The sequence below is a fragment of the Opisthocomus hoazin genome, chromosome 28 (genome assembly GCF_030867145.1).
Source record: "Opisthocomus hoazin isolate bOpiHoa1 chromosome 28, bOpiHoa1.hap1, whole genome shotgun sequence".
In the NCBI taxonomy this organism is placed as follows: domain Eukaryota; kingdom Metazoa; phylum Chordata; class Aves; order Opisthocomiformes; family Opisthocomidae; genus Opisthocomus; species Opisthocomus hoazin.
Genome location: NC_134441.1, coordinates 6,086,185 through 6,107,736, shown reverse-complemented (window position 1 = coordinate 6,107,736; position 21,552 = coordinate 6,086,185).

Genomic DNA, 21,552 nt, shown 5'->3' with positions numbered 1-21,552 from the left:
GGAGCAGGGCTGCCGCAAGCACCCGGCACGGACCACCTAATCTACGTGTGAAGTTTGAGGGGGCAAGACAAGCAAGCAGCCCCAGTCTCTGTGCCTCTGTGCGAGCAGTGCCATGGGCAGATGAGGCTGAGCAACAGCTTTCCAGGCTAGCTCTTTCTACCTGCGAACTATCTGCAGACGTTCGCATTTTCGGAGCAGTGCTGCCGGAGGCTCCCGAGACGGACCACCAAAAATACATTTGAAGTTTGAGGGGGCAAGACAAGCAAGCAGCCCCAGTCTCTGTGCCTCTGTGCGAGCAGTGCCATGGGCAGATGAGGCTGAGCAACAGCTTTCCAGGCTAGCTCTTTCTGCCTGCGAGCTATCTGCAGACGTTCGCATTTTCGGAGCAGGGCTGCCACAAGCACCCGGCACGGACCACCTAATATACGTTTGAAGTTTGAGGGGGCAAGACAAGCAAGCAGCCCCAGTCTCTGTGCCTCTGTGCGAGCAGTGCCATGGGCAGATGAGGCTGAGCAACAGCTTTCCAGGCTAGCTCTTTCTGCCTGCAAGTTATCTGCAGACGTTCGCATTTTCGGAGCAGCGCTGCCGCAAGCACCCGGCACGGACCACCTAATCTACGTTTGAAGTTTGAGAGGGCAAGACAAGCAAGCAGCCCCAGTCTCTGTGCCTCTGTGCGAGCAGTGCCATGGGCAGATGAGGCTGAGCAACAGCTTTCCAGGCTAGCTCTTTCTGCCTGCGAGCTATCTGCAGACATTCGCATTTTCGGAGCAGCGCTGCCGCAAGCACCCGGCACGGACCACCTAAGGTACGTTTGACGTTTGAGGGGACAAGACAAGCAAGCAGCCCCAGTCTCTGTGCCTCTGTGCGAGCAGTGCCATGGGCAGATGAGGCTGAGCAACAGCTTTCCAGGCTAGCTCTTTCTGCCTGCGAGCTATCTGCAGACGTTCGCATTTTCGGAGCAGCGCTGCCGCAAGCACCCGGCACGGACCACCGAAGATAGCTTTGAAGTTTGAGGGGGCAAGACAAGCAAGCAGCCCCAGTCTCTGTGCCTCTCTGCGAGCAGTGCCATGGGCAGATGAGGCTGAGCAACAGCTTTCCAGGCTAGCTCTTTCTGCCTGCGAGCTATCTGCAGACGTTCGCATTTTCGGACCAGGGCTTCCGGAGTATCCTGGCACGGACCACCTAAGATACGTTTGAAGTTTGAGGGGGCAAGACAAGCAAGCAGCCCCAGTCTCTGTGCCTCTGTGCGAGCAGTGCCATGGGCAGATGAGGCTGAGCAACAGCTTTCCAGGCTAGCTCTTTCTGCCTGCGAGTTATCTGCAGATGTTCGCATTTTCGGAGCAGCGCTGCCGCAAGCACCCGGCACGGACCACCTAATCTACGTTTGAAGTTTGAGAGGGCAAGACAAGCAAGCAGCCCCAGTCTCTGTGCCTCTGTGCGAGCAGTGCCATGGGCAGATGAGGCTGAGCAACAGCTTTCCAGGCTAGCTCTTTCTGCCTGCGAGCTATCTGCAGATATTCGCATTTTCGGAGCAGCGCTGCCGCAAGCACCCGGCACGGACCACCTAAGGTACGTTTGACGTTTGAGGGGACAAGACAAGCAAGCAGCCCCAGTCTCTGTGCCTCTGTGCGAGCAGTGCCATGGGCAGATGAGGCTGAGCAACAGCTTTCCAGGCTAGCTCTTTCTGCCTGCGAGCTATCTGCAGACGTTCGCATTTTCGGAGCAGCGCTGCCGCAAGCACCCGGCACGGACCACCGAAGATAGCTTTGAAGTTTGAGGGGGCAAGACAAGCAAGCAGCCCCAGTCTCTGTGCCTCTGTGCGAGCAGTGCCATGGGCAGATGAGGCTGAGCAACAGCTTTCCAGGCTAGCTCTTTCTGCCTGCGAGCTATCTGCAGACGTTCGCATTTTCGGACCAGGGCTTCCGGAGGATCCTGGCACGGACCACCTAAGATACGTTTGAAGTTTGAGGGGGCAAGACAAGCAAGCAGCCCCAGTCTCTGTGCCTCTGTGCGAGCAGTGCCATGGGCAGATGAGGCTGAGCAACAGCTTTCCAGGCTAGCTCTTTCTGCCTGCGAGCTATCTGCAGACGTTCGCATTTTCGAAGCAGGGCTTCCGGAGGATCCAGGCACGGACCACCTAAGCTACGTTTGAAGTTTGAGGGGGCAAGACGAGCAAGCAGCCCCAGTCTCTGTGCCTCTGTGCGAGCAGTGCCATGGGCAGATGAGGCTGAGCAACAGCTTTCCAGGCTAGCTCTTTCTGCCTGCGAGCTATCTGCAGACGTTCGCATTTTCGGAGCAGCGCTGCCGCAAGCACCCGGCACAGACCACCTAATCTACGTTTGAAGTTTGAGGGGACAAGACAAGCAAGCAGCCCCAGTCCCTGTGCCTCTGTGCGAGCAGTGCCATGGGTAGATGAGGCTGAGCAACAGCTTTCCAGGCTAGCTCTTTCTGCCTGCGATCTATCTGCAGACGTTCGCATTTTCAGAGCAGCGCTGCAGTAAGCACCCGGCACGGACCACCTAAGCTACGTTTGAAGTTTGAGGGGGCAAGACAAGCAAGCAGCACCAGTCTCTGTGCCTCTGTGCGAGCAGTGCCATGGGCAGATGAGGCTGAGCAACAGCTTTCCAGGCTAGCTCTTTCAGCCTGTGAGCTATCTGCAGACGTTCGCATTTTCGGAGCAGGGCTGCCGGAGGCTCCCGAGACGGACCACCTAAGCTACGTTTGAACTTTGAGGGGGCAAGACAAGCAAGCAGCCCCAGTCTCTGTGCCTCTGTGCGAGCAGTGTCATGGGCAGATGAGGCTGAGCAACAGCTTTCCAGGCTAGCTCTTTCTGCCTGCGAGCTATCTGCAGACGTTCGCATTTTCGGAGCAGCGCTGCAGCAAACACCCGGCACGGACCACCTAAGCTACGTTTGAAGTTTGAGGGGGCAAGACAAGCAAGCAGCCCCAGTCTCTGTGCCTCTGTGCGAGCAGTGCCATGGGCAGATGAGGCTGAGCAACAGCTTTCCAGGCTAGCTCTTTCTGCCTGCGAGCTATCTGCAGACGTTCGCATTTTCGGAGCAGCGCTGCCGCAAGCACCCGGCACGGACCACCTAAGGTACGTTTGAAGTTTGAGGGGGCAAGACAAGCAAGCAGCCCCAGTCTCTGTGCCTCTGTGCGAGCAGTGCCATGGGCAGATGAGGCTGAGCAACAGCTTTCCAGGCTAGCTCTTTCTGCCTGCGAGCTATCTGCAGACGTTTGCATTTTCGGATCAGAGCTTCCGGAGGATCCCGGCACGGACCACCTAAGCTACATTTGAAGTTTGAGGGGACAAGACAAGCAAGCAGCCCCAGTCTCTGTGCCTCTGTGCGAGCAGTGCCATGGGCAGATGAGGCTGAGCAACAGCTTTCCAGGCTAGCTCTTTCTGCCTGCGAGCTATCTGCAGACATTCGCATTTTCGGAGCAGGGCTGCCACAAGCACCCGGCACGGACCACCTAATATACTTTTGAAGTTTGAGGGGGCAAGACAAGCAAGCAGCCCCAGTCTCTGTGCCTCTGTGCGAGCAGTGCCATGGGCAGATGAGGCTGAGCAACAGTTTTCCAGGCTAGCTCTTTCTGCCTGCGAGCTATCTGCAGACGTTCGCATTTTCGGAGCAGCGCTGCCGCAAGCACCCGGCACGGACCACCTAAGCTACGTTTGAAGTTTGAGGGGACAAGACGAGCAAGCAGCCCCAGTCTCTGTGCCTCTGTGCGAGCAGTGCCATGGGCAGATGAGGCTGAGCAACAGCTTTCCAGGCTAGCTCTTTCTGCCTGCGAGCTATCTGCAGACGTTCGCATTTTCGGAGCAGCGCTGCAGCAAGCACCCGGCACGAACCACCGAAGATAGGTTTGAAGTTTGAGGGGGCGAGACGAGCAAGCAGCCCCAGTCTCTGTGCCTCTGTGCGAGCAGTGCCATGGGCAGATGAGGCTGAGCAACAGCTTTCCAGGCTAGCTCTTTCTGCCTGCGAGCTATCTGCAGACGTTCGCATTTTCAGAGCAGGGCTGCCGGAGGATCCAGGTACAGACCACCTAAGCTACGTTTGAAGTTTGAGGGGGCAAGACAAGCAAGCAGCCCCGGTCTCTGTGCCTCTGTGCAAGCAGTGCCATGGGCAGATGAGGCTGAGCAACAGCTTTCCAGGCTAGCTCTTTCTACCTGAGAGCTATCTGCAGACGTTCGCATTTTCGGAGCAGGGCTGCCGGAGGATCCCGAGACGGACCACCTAAGGTACGTTTGAAGTTTGAGGGGGCAAGACAAGCAAGCAGCCCCAGTCTCTGTGCCTCTGTGCGAGCAGTGCCATGGGCAGATGAGGCTGAGCAACAGCTTTCCAGGCTAGCTCTTTCTGCCTGCGAGTTATCCGCAGACATACTCATTTTCGGAGTAGCGCTGCCGCAAGCACCCGGCACGGACCACCTATGTTACGTGTGAAGTTTGAGGGGGCAAGACAAGCAAGCAGCCCCAGTCTCTGTGCCTCTGTGCGAGCAGTGCCATGGGCAGATGAGGCTGAGCAACAGCTTTCCAGGCTAGCTCTTTCTGCCTGCGAGCTATCTGCAGACGTTCGCATTTTCGGAGCAGCGCTGCCGCAAGCACCCGGCACGGACCACATAAGATACGTTTGAAGTTTGAGGGGACAAGACAAGCAAGCAGCCCCAGTCTCTGTGCCTCTGTGCGAGCAGTGCCATGGGCAGATGAGGCTGAGCAACAGCTTTCCAGGCTAGCTATTTCTGCCTGCGAGCTATCTGCAGACGTTCGCATTTTCGGAGCAGGGCTGCCGCAAGCACCCGGCACGGACCACCTAATCTACGTGTGAAGTTTGAGGGGGCAAGACAAGCAAGCAGCCCCAGTCTCTGTGCCTCTGTGCGAGCAGTGCCATGGGCAGATGAGGCTGAGCAACAGTTTTCCAGTCTAGCTCTTTATGCCTGCGAGCTATCTGCAGACGTTCGTATTTTCGGAGCAGCCCTGCCGCAAGCACCCGGCACGGACCACCTAAGCTACGTTTGAAGTTTGAGGGGACAAGACAAGCAAGCAGCCCCAGTCTCTGTGCCTCTGTGCGAGCAGTGCCATGGGCAGATGAGGCTGAGCAACAGCTTTCCAGGCTAGCTCTTTCTGCCTGCGAGCGATCTGCAAACGTTCGCATTTTCGGAGTAGCGCTGCCGCAAGCACCCGGCACGGACCACCGAAGAAAGTTTTGAAGTTTGAGGGGGCAAGACGACCAAGCAGCCCCAGTCTCTGTGCCTCTGTGCGAGCAGTGCCATGGGCAGATGAGGCTGAGCAACAGCTTTCCAGGCTAGCTCTTTCTGCCTGCGAGCTATCTGCAGACGTTCGCATTTTCTGAGCAGGGCTTCCGGAGGATCCAGGCACGGACCACCTAAGCTACGTTTGAAGTTTGAGGGGGCAAGACAAGCAAGCAGCCCCAGTCTCTGTGCCTCTGTTCGAGCAGTGCCATGGGCAGATGAGGCTGAGCAACAGCTTTCCAGGCTAGCTCTTTCTACCTGCGAGCTATCTGCAGACGTTCGCATTTTCGGAGCAGTGCTGCCGGAGGCTCCCGGCACGGACCACCAAATCTACGTTTGAAGTTTGAGGGGGCAAGACAAGCAAGCAGCCCCAGTCTCTGTGCCTCTGTGCGAGCAGTGCCATGGGCAGATGAGGCTGAGCAACAGCTTTCCAGGCTAGCTCTTTCTGCCTGCGAGCTATCTGCAGACGTTCGCATGTTCAGAGCAGGGCTGCCGGAGGCTCCCGAGGCGGACCACCTAAGCTACGTTTGAAGTTTGAGGGGGCAAGACAAGCAAGCAGCCCCAGTCTCTGTGCCTCTGTGCGAGCAGTGCCATGGGCAGATGAGGCTGAGCAACAGCTTTCCAGGCTAGCTTTTTATGCCTGCGAGCTATCTGCAGACGTTCGCATTTTCGGAGCAGCGCTGCCGCAAGCACCCGGCACGGACCACCTAATGTACGTTTGAAGTTTGAGGGGGCAAGACAAGCAAGCAGCCCCAGTCTCTGTGCCTCTGTGCGAGCAGTGCCATGGGCAGATGAGGCTGAGCAACAGCTTTCCAGGCTAGCTCTTTCTGCCTGCGAGCTATCTGCAGACGTTCGCATTTTCGGAGCAGCGCTGCAGCAAACACCCGGCACGGACCACCTAAGGTACGTTTGAAGTTTGAGGGGGCAAGACAAGCAAGCAGCCCCAGTCTCTGTGCCTCTGTGCGAGCAGTGCCATGGGCAGATGAGGCTGAGCAACAGCTTTCCAGGCTAGCTCTTTCTGCCTGCGAGCTATCTGCAGACGTTCGCATTTTCGGAGCAGCGCTGCCGCAAGCACCCGGCACGGACCACCTAAGCTACATTTGAAGTTTGAGGGGACAAGACAAGCAAGCAGCCCCAGTCTCTGTGCCTCTGTGCGAGCAGTGCCATGGGCAGATGAGGCTGAGCAACAGCTTTCCAGGCTAGCTCTTTCTGCCTGCGAGCTATCTGCAGACGTTCGCATTTTCTGAGCAGGGCTTCCGGAGGATCCAGGCACGGACCACCTAAGCTACGTTTGAAGTTTGAGGGGGCAAGACAAGCAAGCAGCCCCAGTCTCTGTGCCTCTGTGCGAGCAGTGCCATGGGCAGATGAGGCTGAGCAACAGCTTTCCAGGCTAGCTCTTTCTACCTGCGAGCTATCTGCAGACGTTCGCATTTTCGGAGCAGCGCTGCCGGAGGCTCCCGAGAAGGACCACCAAAGCTACATTTGAAGTTTGAGGGGGCAAGACAAGCAAGCAGCCCCAGTCTCTGTCCCTCTGTGCGAGCAGTGCCATGGGCAGATGAGGCTGAGCAACAGCTTTCCAGGCTAGCTCTTTCTGCCTGCGAGCTATCTGCAGACGTTCGCATTTTCGGAGCAGCGCTGCCGCAAGCACCCGGCACGGACCACCTAAGCTACGTTTGAAGTTTGAGGGGACAAGACAAGCAATCAGCCCCAGTCTCTGTGCCTCTGTGCGAGCAGTGCCATGGGCAGATGAGGCTGAGCAACAGCTTTCCAGGCTAGCTCTTTCTGCCTGCGAGCTATCTGCAGACGTTCGCATTTTCGGAGCAGGGCTGCCACAAGCACCCGGCACGGACCACCTAATATACTTTTGAAGTTTGAGGGGGCAAGACAAGCAAGCAGCCCCAGTCTCTGTGCCTCTGTGCGAGCAGTGCCATGGGCAGATGAGGCTGAGCAACAGCTTTCCAGGCTAGCTCTTTCTGCCTGCGAGTTATCTGCAGACGTTCGCATTTTCGGAGCAGAGCTGCCGCAAGCACCCGGCACGGACCACCTAAGGTACGTTTGACGTTTGAGGGGACAAGACAAGCAAGCAGCCCCAGTCTCTGTGCCTCTGTGCGAGCAGTGCCATGGGCAGATGAGGCTGAGCAACAGCTTTCCAGGCTAGCTCTTTCTGCCTGCGAGCTATATGCAGACGTTAGCATTTTCGGAGCAGCGCTGCCGCAAGCACCCGGCACGGGCCACCGAAGATAGCTTTGAAGTTTGAGGGTGCAAGACAAGCAAGCAGCCCCAGTCTCTGTGCCTCTGTGCGAGCAGTGCCATGGGCAGATGAGGCTGAGCAACAGCTTTCCAGGCTAGCTCTTTCTACCTGCGAGCTATCAGCAGACGTTCGCATTTTCAGACCAGGGCTGACGGAGGATCCAGGCACGGACCACCTAAGCTACGTTTGAAGTTTGAGGGGGCAAGACAAGCAAGCAGCCCCAGTCTCTGTGCCTCTGTGCGAGCAGTGCCATGGGCAGATGAGGCTGAGCAACAGCTTTCCAGGCTAGCTCTTTCTGCCTGCGAGCTATCTGCAGACGTTCGCATTTTCGGAGCAGCGCTGCCGCAACCACCCGGCACGGACCACCTAAGATACTTTTGAAGTTGAAGGGGACAAGACGAGCAAGCAGCCCCAGTCTCTGTGCCTCTGTGCGAGCAGTGCCATGGGCAGATGAGGCTGAGCAACAGCTTTCCAGGCTAGCTCTTTCTACCTGCGAGCTATCTGCAGACGTTCGCATTTTCGGAGCAGTGCTGCCGGAGGCTCCCGGCACGGACCACCAAATCTACGTTTGAAGTTTGAGGGGGCAAGACAAGCAAACAGCACCAGTCTCTGTGCCTCTGTGCGAGCAGTGCCATGGGCAGATGAGGCTGAGCAACAGCTTTCCAGGCTAGCTCTTTCTGCCTGCGAGCTATCTGCAGACGTTCGCATGTTCAGAGCAGGGCTGCCGGAGGCTCCCGAGGCGGACCACCTAAGCTACGTTTGAAGTTTGAGGGGGCAAGACAAGCAAGCAGCCCCAGTCTCTGTGCCTCTGTGCGAGCAGTGTCATGGGCAGATGAGGCTGAGCAACAGCTTTCCAGGCTAGCTCTTTCTGCCTGCGAGCTATCTGCAGACGTTCGCATTTTCGGAGCAGCGCTGCAGCAAACACCCGGCACGGACCACCTAAGCTACGTTTGAAGTTTGAGAGGGCAAGACAAGCAAGCAGCCCCAGTCTCTGTGCCTCTGTGCGAGCAGTGCCATGGGCAGATGAGGCTGAGCAACAGCTTTCCAGGCTAGCTCTTTCTACCTGCGAGCTATCTGCAGACGTTCGCATTTTCGGAGCAGTGCTGCCGGAGGCTCCCGAGACGGACCACCAAAGCTACATTTGAAGTTTGAGGGGGCAAGACAAGCAAGCAGCCCCAGTCTCTGTCCCTCTGTGCGAGCAGTGCCATGGGCAGATGAGGCTGAGCAACAGCTTTCCAGGCTAGCTCTTTCTGCCTGCGAGCTATCTGCAGACGTTCGCATTTTCGGAGCAGCGCTGCCGCAAGCACCCGGCACGGACCACCTAAGCTACGTTTGAAGTTTGAGGGGACAAGACAAGCAATCAGCCCCAGTCTCTGTGCCTCTGTGCGAGCAGTGCCATGGGCAGATGAGGCTGAGCAACAGCTTTCCAGGCTAGCTCTTTCTGCCTGCGAGCTATCTGCAGACGTTCGCATTTTCGGAGCAGCGCTGCAGCAAACACCCGGCACGGACCACCTAAGCTACGTTTGAAGTTTGAGGGGGCAAGACAAGCAAGCAGCCCCAGTCTCTGTGCCTCTGTGCGAGCAGTGCCATGGGCAGATGAGGCTGAGCAACAGCTTTCCAGGCTAGCTCTTTCTGCCTGCGAGCTATATGCAGACGTTAGCATTTTCGGAGCAGCGCTGCCGCAAGCACCCGGCACGGGCCACCGAAGATAGCTTTGAAGTTTGAGGGGACAAGACAAGCAAGCAGCCCCAGTCTCTGTGCCTCTGTGCGAGCAGTGCCATGGGCAGATGAGGCTGAGCAACAGCTTTCCAGGCTAGCTCTTTCTACCTGCGAGCTATCAGCAGACGTTCGCATTTTCAGAGCAGGGCTGACGGAGGATCCAGGCACGGACCACCTAAGCTACGTTTGAAGTTTGAGGGGGCAAGACAAGCAAGCAGCCCCAGTCTCTGTGCCTCTGTGCGAGCAGTGCCATGGGCAGATGAGGCTGAGCAACAGCTTTCCAGGCTAGCTCTTTATGCCTGCGAGCTATCTGCAGACGTTCGCATTTTCATAGCAGGGCTGCCGGAGGCTCCCGAGGCGGACCACCTAAGCTACGTTTGAAGTTTGAGGGGGCAAGACAAGCAAGCAGCCCCAGTCTCTGTGCCTCTGTGCGAGCAGTGTCATGGGCAGATGAGGCTGAGCAACAGCTTTCCAGGCTAGCTCTTTCTGCCTGCGAGCTATCTGCAGACGTTCGCATTTTCGGAGCAGCGCTGCAGCAAACACCCGGCACGGACCACCTAATCTACGTTTGAAGTTTGAGGGGGCAAGACAAGCAAGCAGCCCCAGTCTCTGTGCCTCTGTGCGAGCAGTGCCATGGGCAGATGAGGCTGAGCAACAGCTTTCCAGGCTAGCTTTTTATGCCTGCGATCTATCTGCAGACGTTCGCATTTTCGGAGCAGCACTGCCGCAAGCACCCGGCACGGACCACCTAATCTACGTTTGAAGTTTGAGGGGGCAAGACAAGCAAGCAGCCCCAGTCTCTGTGCCTCTGTGCGAGCAGTGCCATGGGCAGATGAGGCTGAGCAACAGCTTTCCAGGCTAGCTCTTTCTGCCTGCGAGCTATCTGCAGACGTTCGCATTTTCGGAGCAGCGCTGCAGTAAACACCCGGCACGGACCACCTAAGCTACGTTTGAAGTTTGAGGGGGCAAGACAAGCAAGCAGCCCCAGTCTCTGTGCCTCTGTGCGAGCAGTGTCATGGGCAGATGAGGCTGAGCAACAGCTTTCCAGGCTAGCTCTTTCTACCTGCGAGCTATCTGCAGACGTTCGCATTTTCGGAGCAGCGCTTCCGCAAACACCCGGCACGGACCACCTAAGCTACGTTTGAAGTTTGAGGGGGCAAGACAAGCAAGCAGCCCCAGTCTCTGTGCCTCTGTGCGAGCAGTGCCATGGGCAGATGAGGCAGCTTTCCAGGCTAGCTCTTTCTGCCTGCGAGCTATCTGCAGACGTTCGCATTTTCGGAGCAGCGCTGCCGCAAGCACCCGGCACGGACCACCTAATCTACGTTTGAAGTTTGAGGGGGCAAGACAAGCAAGCAGCCCCAGTCTCTGTGCCTCTGTGCGAGCAGTGCCATGGGCAGATGAGGCTGAGCAACAGCTTTCCAGGCTAGCTCTTTCTGCCTGCGAGCTATCTGCAGACGTTCGCATTTTCGGAGCAGCGCTGCAGCAAACACCCGGCACGGACCATCTAAGCTACGTTTGAAGTTTGAGGGGGCAAGACAAGCAAGCAGCCCCAGTCTCTGTGCCTCTGTGCGAGCAGTGCCATGGGCAGATGAGGCTGAGCAACAGCTTTCCAGGCTAGCTCTTTCTGCCTGCGAGCTATCTGCAGACGTTCGCATTTTCGGAGCAGCGCTGCCGCAAGCACCCGGCACGGACCACCTAAGCTACGTTTGAAGTTTGAGGGGACAAGACGAGCAAGCAGCCCCAGTCTCTGTGCCTCTGTGCGAGCAGTGCCATGGGCAGATGAGGCTGAGCAACAGCTTTCCAGGCTAGCTCTTTCTGCCTGCGAGCTATCTGCAGACGTTCGAATTTTCGGAGCAGGGCTGCCGCAAGCACCCGGCACGGACCACCTAAGAGAGGTTTGAAATTTGAGGGTGCAAGACAAGCAAGCAGCCCCAGTCTCTGTGCCTCTGTGCGAGCAGTGCCATGGGCAGATGAGGCTTAGCAACAGTTTTCCAGGCTAGCTCTTTATGCCTGCGAGCTATCTGCAGACGTTCGCATTTTCTGAGCAGCGCTGCCGCAAACACCTGGCACGGACCACCTAATATACTTTTGAAGTTTGAGGGGGCAAGACGAGCAAGCAGCCCCAGTCTCTGTGCCTCTGTGCGAGCAGTGCCATGGGCAGATGAGGCTGAGCAACAGCTTTCCAGGCTAGCTCTTTCTGCCTGCGAGCTATCTGCAGACGTTCGCATTTTCAGAGCAGGGCTTCCGGAGGATCCCGGCACGGACCACGTAAGCTACGTTTGAAGTTTCAGGGGGCAAGACAAGCAAGCAGCCCCAGTCTCTGTGCCTCTGTGCGAGCAGTGCCATGGGCAGATGAGGCTGAGCAACAGCTTTCCAGGCTAGCTCTTTCTGCCTGCGAGCTATCTGCAGACGTTCGCATTTTCGGAGCAGCGCTGCAGCAAACACCCGGCACGGACCACCTAAGCTACGTTTGAAGTTTGAGGGGGCAAGACAAGCAAGCAGCCCCAGTCTCTGTGCCTCTGTGCGAGCAGTGCCATGGGCAGATGAGGCTGAGCAACAGCTTTCCAGGCTAGCTCTTTCTGCCTGCGAGCTATCTGCAGACGTTCGCATTTTCGGAGCAGGGCTGCCGGAGGCTCCCGAGACGGACCACCTAAGCTACGTTTGAAGTTTGAGGGGGCAAGACAAGCAAGCAGCCCCAGTCTCTGTGCCTCTGTGCGAGCAGTGCCATGGGCAGATGAGGCTGAGCAACAGCTTTCCAGGCTAGCTCTTTCTGCCTGCGAGCTATCTGCAGACGTTCGCATTTTCGGAGCAGCGCTGCCGCAAGCACCCGGCACGGACCACCTAAGCTACGTTTGAAGTTTGAGGGAACAAGACGAGCAAGCAGCCCCAGTCTCTGTGCCTCTGTGCGAGCAGTGCCATGGACAGATGAGGCTGAGCAACAGCTTTCCAGGCTAGCTCTTTCTGCCTGCGAGCTATCTGCAGACGTTCGCATTTTCGGAGCAGCGCTGCCGCAAGCACCCGCCACAGACCACCGAAGATAGGTTTGAAGTTTGAGGGGGCAAGACAAGCAAGCAGCCCCAGTCTCTGTGCCTCTGTGCGAGCAGTGCCATGGGCAGATGAGGTTGAGCAACAGCTTTCCAGGCTAGCTCTTTCTGCCTGCGAGCTGTCTGGAGACGTTCGAATTTTCGGAGCAGGGCTGCCGCAAGCACCCGGCACGGACCACCGAAGATAGGTTTGAAGTTTGAGGGGGCAAGACGAGCAAGCAGCCCCAGTCTCTGTGCCTCTGTGCGAGCAGTGCCATGGGCAGATGAGGCTGAGCAACAGCTTTCCAGGCTAGCTCTTTCTGCCTGCGAGCTATCTGCAGACGTTCGCATTTTCGGAGCAGCGCTGCCGCAAACACCTGGCACGGACCACCTAATATACTTTTGAAGTTTGAGGGGGCAAGACGAGGAAGCAGCCCCAGTCTCTGTGCCTCTGTGCGAGCAGTGCCATGGGCAGATGAGGCTGAGCAACAGCTTTCCAGGCTAGCTCTTTCTGCCTGCGAGCTATCTGCAGACGTTCGCATTTTCAGAGCAGGGCTTCCGGAGGATCCCGGCACGGACCACCTAAGCTACGTTTGAAGTTTGAGGGGGCAAGACAAGCAAGCAGCCCCAGTCTCTGTGCCTCTGTGCGAGCAGTGCCATGGGCAGATGAGGCTGAGCAACAGCTTTCCAGGCTAGCTCTTTCTGCCTGCGAGCGATCTGCAGACGTTCGCATTTTCGAAGTAGCGCTGCCGCAAACACCCAGCACGGACCAATTAAGATAGGTTTGAAGTTTGAGGGGGCAAGACGAGCAAGCAGCCCCAGTCTCTGTGCCTCTGTGCGAGCAGTGCCATGCTCAGATGAGGCTGAGCAACAGTTTTCCAGGCTAGCTCTTTCTGCCTGCGAACTGTCTGAGACGTTCGCATTTTCGGAGCAGCCCTGCCGCAAGCACCCGGCACGGACCACCTAAGCTACGTTTGAAGTTTGAGGGGGCAAGACGAGCAAGCAGCCCCAGTCTCTGTGCCTCTGTGCGAGCAGTGCCATGGGCAGATGAGGCTGAGCAACAGTTTTCCAGGCTAGCTCTTTATGCCTGCGAGCTATCTGCAGACGTTCGTATTTTCGGAGCAGCCCTGCCGCAAGCACCCGGCACGGACCACCTAAGCTACGTTTGAAGTTTGAGGGGTCAAGACAAGCAAGCAGCCCCAGTCTCTGTGCCTCTGTGCGAGCAGTGCCATGGGCAGATGAGGCTGAGCAACAGCTTTCCACGCTAGCTCTTTCTGCCTGCGAGCGATCTGCAGACGTTCGCATTTTCGAAGTAGCGCTGCCGCAAGCACCCGGCACGGACCACCGAAGATAGGTTTGAAGTTTGAGGGGGCAAGACGAGCAAGCAGCCCCAGTCTCTGTGCCTCTGCGCGAGCAGTGCCATGGGCAGATGAGGCTGAGCAACAGCTTTCCAGGCTAGCTCTTTCTGCCTGCGAGCTATCTGCAGACGTTCGCATTTTCTGAGCAGCGCTGCCGCAAACACCTGGCACGGACCACCTAAGATATGTTTGAAGTTTGAGGGGGCAAGATGAGCAAGCAGCCCCAGTCTCTGTGCCTCTGTGCGAGCAGTGCCATGGGCAGATGAGGCTGAGCAACAGCTTTCCAGGCTAGCTCTTTATGCCTGCGAGCTGTCTGGATACGTTCGCATTTTCAAAGCAGGGCTGCCGGAAGCACCCGGCACGGACCACCTAAGCTACGTTTGAAGTTTGAGGGGGCAAGACAAGCAAGCAGCCCCAGTCTCTGTGCCTCTGTGCGAGCAGTGCCATGGGCAGATGAGGCTGAGCAACAGCTTTCCAGGCTAGCTCTTTATGCCTGCGAGCTGTCTGGAGACGTTCGCATTTTCGGAGCAGGGCTGCTGCAAGCACCCGGCATGGACCACCTAAGATAGGTTTGAAATTTGAGGGTGCAAGACAAGCAAGCAGCCCCAGTCTCTGTGCCTCTGTGCGAGCAGTGCCGTGGGCAGATGAGGCTTAGCAACAGTTTTCCAGGCTAGCTCTTTATGCCTGCAAGCTATCTGCAGACGTTCGTATTTTCGGAGCAGCCCTGCCGCAAGCACCCGGCACGGACCACCTAAGCTACGTTTGAAGTTTGAGGGGGCAAGACAAGCAAGCAGCCCCAGTCTCTGTGCCTCTGTGCGAGCAGTGCCATGGGCAGATGAGGCTGAGCAACAGCTTTCCAGGCTAGCTCTTTCTGCCTGCAAGCTATCTGCAGACGTTCGCATTTTCGAAGTAGCGCTGCCGCAAGCACCCGGCACGGACCACCGAAGATAGGTTTGAAGTTTGAGGGGGCAAGACGAGCAAGCAGCCCCAGTCTCTGTGCCTCTGTGCGAGCAGTGCCATGGGCAGATGAGGCTGAGCAACAGCTTTCCAGGCTAGCTCTTTCTGCCTGCGAGCTATCTGCAGACGTTCGCATTTTCTGAGCAGCGCTGCCGCAAACACCTGGCACGGACCACCTAATATACTTCTGAAGTTTGAGGGGGCAAGACGAGCAAGCAGCACCAGTCTCTGTGCCTCTGTGCGAGCAGTGCCATGGGCAGATGAGGCTGAGCAACAGCTTTCCAGGCTAGCTCTTTCTGCCTGCGAGCTATCTGCAGACGTTCGCATTTTCAGAGCAGGGCTTCCGGAGGATCCCGGCACGGACAACCTAAGCTACGTTTGAAGTTTGAGGGGGCAAGACAAGCAAGCAGCCCCAGTCTCTGTGCCTCTGTGCGAGCAGTGCCATGGGCAGATGAGGCTGAGCAACAGCTTTCCAGGCTAGCTCTTTCTGCCTGCGAGCTGTCTGGAGACGTTCGCATTTTCGGAGCAGCGCTGCCGCAAACACCCGGCACGGACCAATTAAGCTACGTTTGAAGTTTGAGGGGGCAAGACAAGCAAGCAGCCCCAGTCTCTGTGCCTCTGTGCGAGCAGTGCCATGGGCAGATGAGGCTGAGCAACAGCTTTCCAGGCTAGCTCTTTCTGCCTGCGAGCTGTCTGCAGACGTTCGCATTTTCGGAGCAGGGCTGCCGCAAGCACCCAGCACGGACCACCTAAGATAGTTTTGAAATTTGAGTGGGCAAGACAAGCAAGCAGCCCCAGTCTCTGTGCCTCTGTGCGAGCAGTGCCGTGTGCAGATGAGGCTGAGCAACAGTTTTCCAGGCTAGCTCTTTCTGCCTGCGAGCTATCTGCAGACGTTCGTATTTTCGGAGCAGCCCTGCCGCAAGCACCCGGCACGGACCACCTAAGCTACGTTTGAAGTTTGAGGGGTCAAGACAAGCAAGCAGCCCCAGTCTCTGTGCCTCTGTGCGAGCAGTGCCATGGGCAGATGAGGCTGAGCAACAGCTTTCCACGCTAGCTCTTTCTGCCTGCGAGCGATCTGCAGACGTTCGCATTTTCGAAGTAGCTCTGCCGCAAGCACCCGGCACGGACCACCGAAGATAGGTTTGAAGTTTGAGGGGGCAAGACGAGCAAGCAGCCCCAGTCTCTGTGCCTCTGTGCGAGCAGTGCCATGGGCAGATGAGGCTGAGCAACAGCTTTCCAGGCTAGCTCTTTCTGCCTGCGAGCTATCTGCACACGTTCGCATTTTCTGAGCAGCGCTGCCGCAAACACCTGGCACGGACCACCTAAGATATGTTTGAAGTTTGAGGGGGCAAGACGAGCAAGCAGCCCCAGTCTCTGTGCCTCTGTGCGAGCAGTGCCATGGGCAGATGAGGCTGAGCAACAGCTTTCCAGGCTAGCTCTTTATGCCTGCGAGCTGTCTGGATACGTTCGCATTTTCAAAGCAGGGCTGCCGGAAGCAGCCGGCACGGACCACCTAAGCTACGTTTGAAGTTTGAGGGGGCAAGACAAGCAAGCAGCCCCAGTCTCTGTGCCTCTGTGCGAGCAGTGCCATGGGCAGATGAGGCTGAGCAACAGCTTTCCAGGCTAGCTCTTTCTACCTGCGAGCTATCTGCAGACGTTCGCATTTTCAGAGCAGGGCTGCCGGAGGATCCAGGCACGGACCACCTAAGCTACGTTTGAAGTTTGAGGGGGCAAGACAAGCAAGCAGCCCCAGTCTCTGTGCCTCTGTGCGAGCAGTGCCATGCTCAGATGAGACTGAGCAACAGCTTTCCAGGCTAGCTCTTTCTGCCTGCGAGCTATCTGCAGACGTTCGCATTTTCGGAGCAGCGCTGCCGCAAGCACCCGCCACGGACCACCGAAGATAGGTTTGAAGTTTGAGGGGGCAAGACAAGCAAGCAGCCCCAGTCTCTGTGCCTCTGTGCGAGCAGTGCCATGGGCAGATGAGGCTGAGCAACAGCTTTCCAGGCTAGCTCTTTCTGCCTGCGAGCTATCTGCAGACGTTCGCATTTTCGGAGCAGCGCCGCAGCAAGCACCCGGCACGGACCACCGAAGATAGGTTTGAAGTTTGAGGGGGCAAGACAAGCAAGCAGCCCCAGTCTCTGTGCCTCTGTGCGAGCAGTGCCATGGGCAGATGAGGCTGAGCAACAGCTTTCCAGGCTAGCTCTTTCTGCCTGCAAGCTATCTGCAGACGTTCGCATTTTCGGAGCAGGGCTGCCGGAGGCTCCCGAGACGGACCACCTAAGCTACGTTTGAAGTTTGAGGGGGCAAGACAAGCAAGCAGCCCCAGTCTCTGTGCCTCTGTGCGAGCAGTGCCATGGGCAGATGAGGCTGAGCAACAGCTTTCCAGGCTAGCTCTTTCTGCCTGCGAGCTGTCTGGAGACGTTCGCATTTTCGGAGCAGGGCTGCTGCAAGCACCCGGCACGGACCACCTAAGATAGGTTTGAAATTTGAGGGTGCAAGACAAGCAAGCAGCCCCAGTCTCTGTGCCTCTGTGCGAGCAGTGCCGTGGGCAGATGAGGCTTAGCAACAGTTTTCCAGGCTAGCTCTTTATGCCTGCAAGCTATCTGCAGACGTTCGTATTTTCGGAGCAGCCCTGCCGCAAGCACCCGGCACGGACCACCTAAGCTACGTTTGAAGTTTGAGGGGACAAGACAAGCAAGCAGCCCCAGTCTCTGTGCCTCTGTGCGAGCAGTGCCATGGGCAGATGAGGCTGAGCAACAGCTTTCCAGGCTAGCTCTTTCTGCCTGCAAGCTATCTGCAGACGTTCGCATTTTCGAAGTAGCGCTGCCGCAAGCACCCGGCACGGACCACCGAAGATAGGTTTGAAGTTTGAGGGGGCAAGACGAGCAAGCAGCCCCAGTCTCTGTGCCTCTGTGCGAGCAGTGCCATGGGCAGATGAGGCTGAGCAACAGCTTTCCAGGCTAGCTCTTTCTGCCTGCGAGCTGTCTGGAGACGTTCGCATTTTCGGAGCAGCGCTGCCGCAAACACCCGGCACGGACCAATTAAGATATGTTTGAAGTTTGAGGGGGCAAGACGAGCAAGCAGCCCCAGTCTCTGTGCCTCTGTGCGAGCAGTGCCATGGGCAGATGAGGCTGAGCAACAGTTTTCCAGGCTAGCTCTTTCTGCCTGCGAGCTGTCTGAGACGTTCGCATTTTCAAAGCAGGGCTGCCGGAGGATCCCGGCACGGACCACCTAAGCTACGTTTGAAGTTTGAGGGGGCAAGACAAGCAAGCAGCCCCAGTCTCTGTGCCTCTGTGCGAGCAGTGCCATGGGCAGATGAGGCTGAGCAACAGCTTTCCAGGCTAGCTCTTTCTGCCTGCGAGCTGTCTGGAGACGTTCGCATTTTCAAAGCAGGGCTGCCGGAGGATCCAGGCACGGACCACCTAAGCTACGTTTGAAGTTTGAGGGGGCAAGACAAGCAAGCAGCCCCAGTCTCTGTGCCTCTGTGCGAGCAGTGCCATGGGCAGATGAGGCTGAGCAACAGCTTTCCAGGCTAGCTCTTTCTGCCTGCGAGCTGTCTGGAGACGTTCGCATTTTCGGAGCACGGCTGCCGCAAGCACCCGGCACGGACCACCTAAGATAGTTTTGAAATTTGAGGGGGCAAGACAAGCAAGAAGCCCCAGTCTCTGTGCCTCTGTGCGAGCAGTGCCATGGGCAGATGAGGCTGAGCAACAGCTTTCCAGGCTAGCTCTTTCTGCCTGCGAGCTATCTGCAGACGTTCGCATTTTCAGAGCAGGGCTTCCGGAGGATCCCGGCACGGACCACCTAAGCTACGTTTGAAGTTTGAGGGGGCAAGACAAGCAAGCAGCCCCAGTCTCTGTGCCTCTGTGCGAGCAGTGCCATGGGCAGATGAGGCTGAGCAACAGCTTTCCAGGCTAGCTCTTTCTGCCTGCGAGCTGTCTGGAGACGTTCGCATTTTCGGAGCAGCGCTGCCGCAAACACCCGGCACGGACCAATTAAGCTACGTTTGAAGTTTGAGGGGGCAAGACAAGCAAGCAGCCCCAGTCTCTGTGCCTCTGTGCGAGCAGTGCCATGGGCAGATGAGGCTGAGCAACAGCTTTCCAGGCTAGCTCTTTCTGCCTGCGAGCTGTCTGGAGACGTTCGCATTTTCAAAGCAGGGCTGCCGGAGGATCCCGGCACGGACCACCTAAGCTACGTTTGAAGTTTGAGGGGGCAAGACAAGCAAGCAGCCCCAGTCTCTGTGCCTCTGTGCGAGCAGTGCCATGGGCAGATGAGGCTGAGCAACAGCTTTCCAGGCTAGCTCTTTCTGCCTGCGAGCTATCTGCAGACGTTCGCATTTTCGGAGCAGGGCTGCCGCAAGCACCCAGCACGGACCACCTAAGATAGTTTTGAAATTTGAGTGGGCAAGACAAGCAAGCAGCCCCAGTCTCTGTGCCTCTGTGCGAGCAGTGCCGTGGGCAGATGAGGCTGAGCAACAGTTTTCCAGGCTAGCTCTTTCTGCCTGCGAGCTATCTGCAGACGTTCGTATTTTCGGAGCAGCCCTGCCGCAAGCACCCGGCACGGACCACCTAAGCTACGTTTGAAGTTTGAGGGGTCAAGACAAGCAAGCAGCCCCAGTCTCTGTGCCTCTGTGCGAGCAGTGCCATGGGCAGATGAGGCTGAGCAACAGCTTTCCACGCTAGCTCTTTCTGCCTGCGAGCGATCTGCAGACGTTCGCATTTTCGAAGTAGCTCTGCCGCAAGCACCCGGCACGGACAACCGAAGATAGGTTTGAAGTTTGAGGGGGCAAGACGAGCAAGCAGCCCCAGTCTCTGTGCCTCTGTGCGAGCAGTGCCATGGGCAGATGAGGCTGAGCAACAGCTTTCCAGGCTAGCTCTTTCTGCCTGCGAGCTATCTGCAGACGTTCGCATTTTCTGAGCAGCGCTGCCGCAAACACCTGGCACGGACCACCTAAGATATGTTTGAAGTTTGAGGGGGCAAGACGAGCAAGCAGCCCCAGTCTCTGTGCCTCTGTGCGAGCAGTGCCATGGGCAGATGAGGCTGAGCAACAGCTTTCCAGGCTAGCTCTTTATGCCTGCGAGCTGTCTGGATACGTTCGCATTTTCAAAGCAGGGCTGCCGGAAGCAGCCGGCACGGACCACCTAAGCTACGTTTGAAGTTTGAGGGGGCAAGACAAGCAAGCAGCCCCAGTCTCTGTGCCTCTGTGCGAGCAGTGCCATGGGCAGATGAGGCTGAGCAACAGCTTTCCAGGCTAGCTCTTTCTACCTGCGAGCTATCTGCAGACGTTCGCATTTTCAGAGCAGGGCTGCCGGAGGATCCAGGCACGGACCACCTAAGCTACGTTTGAAGTTTGAGGGGGCAAGACAAGCAAGCAGCCCCAGTCTCTGTGCCTCTGTGCGAGCAGTGCAATGCTCAGATGAGACTGAGCAACAGCTTTCCAGGCTAGCTCTTTCTGCCTGCGAGCTATCTGCAGACGTTCGCATTTTCGGAGCAGCGCTGCCGCAAGCACCCGCCACGGACCACCGAAGATAGGTTTGAAGTTTGAGGGGGCAAGACAAGCAAGCAGCCCCAGTCTCTGTGCCTCTGTGCGAGCAGTGCCATGGGCAGATGAGGCTGAGCAACAGCTTTCCAGGCTAGCTCTTTCTGCCTGCGAGCTATCTGCAGACGTTCGCATTTTCGGAGCAGCGCCGCAGCAAGCACCCGGCACGGACCACCGAAGATAGGTTTGAAGTTTGAGGGGGCAAGACAAGCAAGCAGCCCCAGTCTCTGTGCCTCTGTGCGAGCAGTGCCATGGGCAGATGAGGCTGAGCAACAGCTTTCCAGGCTAGCTCTTTCTGCCTGCAAGCTATCTGCAGACGTTCGCATTTTCGGAGCAGGGCTGCCGGAGGCTCCCGAGACGGACCACCTAAGCTACGTTTGAAGTTTGAGGGGGCAAGACAAGCAAGCAGCCCCAGTCTCTGTGCCTCTGTGCGAGCAGTGCCATGGGCAGATGAGGCTGAGCAACAGCTTTCCAGGCTAGCTCTTTCTGCCTGCGAGCTGTCTGGAGACGTTCGCATTTTCGGAGCAGGGCTGCTGCAAGCACCCGGCACGGACCACCTAAGATAGGTTTGAAATTTGAGGGTGCAAGACAAGCAAGCAGCCCCAGTCTCTGTGCCTCTGTGCGAGCAGTGCCGTGGGCAGATGAGGCTTAGCAACAGTTTTCCAGGCTAGCTCTTTATGCCTGCAAGCTATCTGCAGACGTTCGTATTTTCGGAGCAGCCCTGCCGCAAGCACCCGGCACGGACCACCTAAGCTACGTTTGAAGTTTGAGGGGACAAGACAAGCAAGCAGCCCCAGTCTCTGTGCCTCTGTGCGAGCAGTGCCATGGGCAGATGAGGCTGAGCAACAGCTTTCCAGGCTAGCTCTTTCTGCCTGCAAGCTATCTGCAGACGTTCGCATTTTCGAAGTAGCGCTGCTGCAAGCACCCGGCACGGACCACCGAAGATAGGTTTGAAGTTTGAGGGGGCAAGACGAGCAAGCAGCCCCAGTCTCTGTGCCTCTGTGCGAGCAGTGCCATGGGCAGATGAGGCTGAGCAACAGCTTTCCAGGCTAGCTCTTTCTGCCTGCGAGCTGTCTGGAGACGTTCGCATTTTCGGAGCAGCGCTGCCGCAAACACCCGGCACGGACCAATTAAGATATGTTTGAAGTTTGAGGGGGCAAGACGAGCAAGCAGCCCCAGTCTCTGTGCCTCTGTGCGAGCAGTGCCATGGGCAGATGAGGCTGAGCAACAGTTTTCCAGGCTAGCTCTTTCTGCCTGCGAGCTGTCTGAGACGTTCGCATTTTCAAAGCAGGGCTGCCGGAGGATCCCGGCACGGACCACCTAAGCTACGTTTGAAGTTTGAGAAGACAAGACAAGCAAGCAGCCCCAGTCTCTGTGCCTCTGTGCGAGCAGTGCCATGCTCAGATGAGGCTGAGCAACAGCTTTCCAGGCTAGCTCTTTCTACCTGCGAGCTAT